Source organism: Pongo abelii, chromosome X (genome assembly GCF_028885655.2).
Source record: "Pongo abelii isolate AG06213 chromosome X, NHGRI_mPonAbe1-v2.0_pri, whole genome shotgun sequence".
Classification (NCBI taxonomy): domain Eukaryota; kingdom Metazoa; phylum Chordata; class Mammalia; order Primates; family Hominidae; genus Pongo; species Pongo abelii.
The window spans coordinates 49,890,011-49,890,338 of record NC_072008.2 but is presented as its reverse complement, the minus strand read 5'-3'; positions in this window follow the sequence as shown (position 1 = coordinate 49,890,338).

Below are 328 nucleotides of genomic sequence, written 5' to 3'. Positions count from 1 at the left end.
TGCTCCCTCCCCACCTGTGAGTAACTTCGAAGGACAGGTGTGTTTGTAGGAGATGTTGTGGCATTTTGCCATGCGATTTGTGACACACGTTCTTAACTTTCTCCCCACAAACTGTTGCAAATGGCTTTAGTATTATATTTTCTGTAACATAATAAGCACATTATAATGAAAAAAGTTTTTAAATGTTTGTTTTTGTATTAATGATTTTATCCAGCCAAATCCGCGGCTGGAGCAGGAAGCAGAAGTAGGAGAGTTCCCACAAGGTAGTGCCCCAGACCGACTAGAGATTGGGCCTGTCAAGATTTCCAAGGAGCACTAAACATCAGTG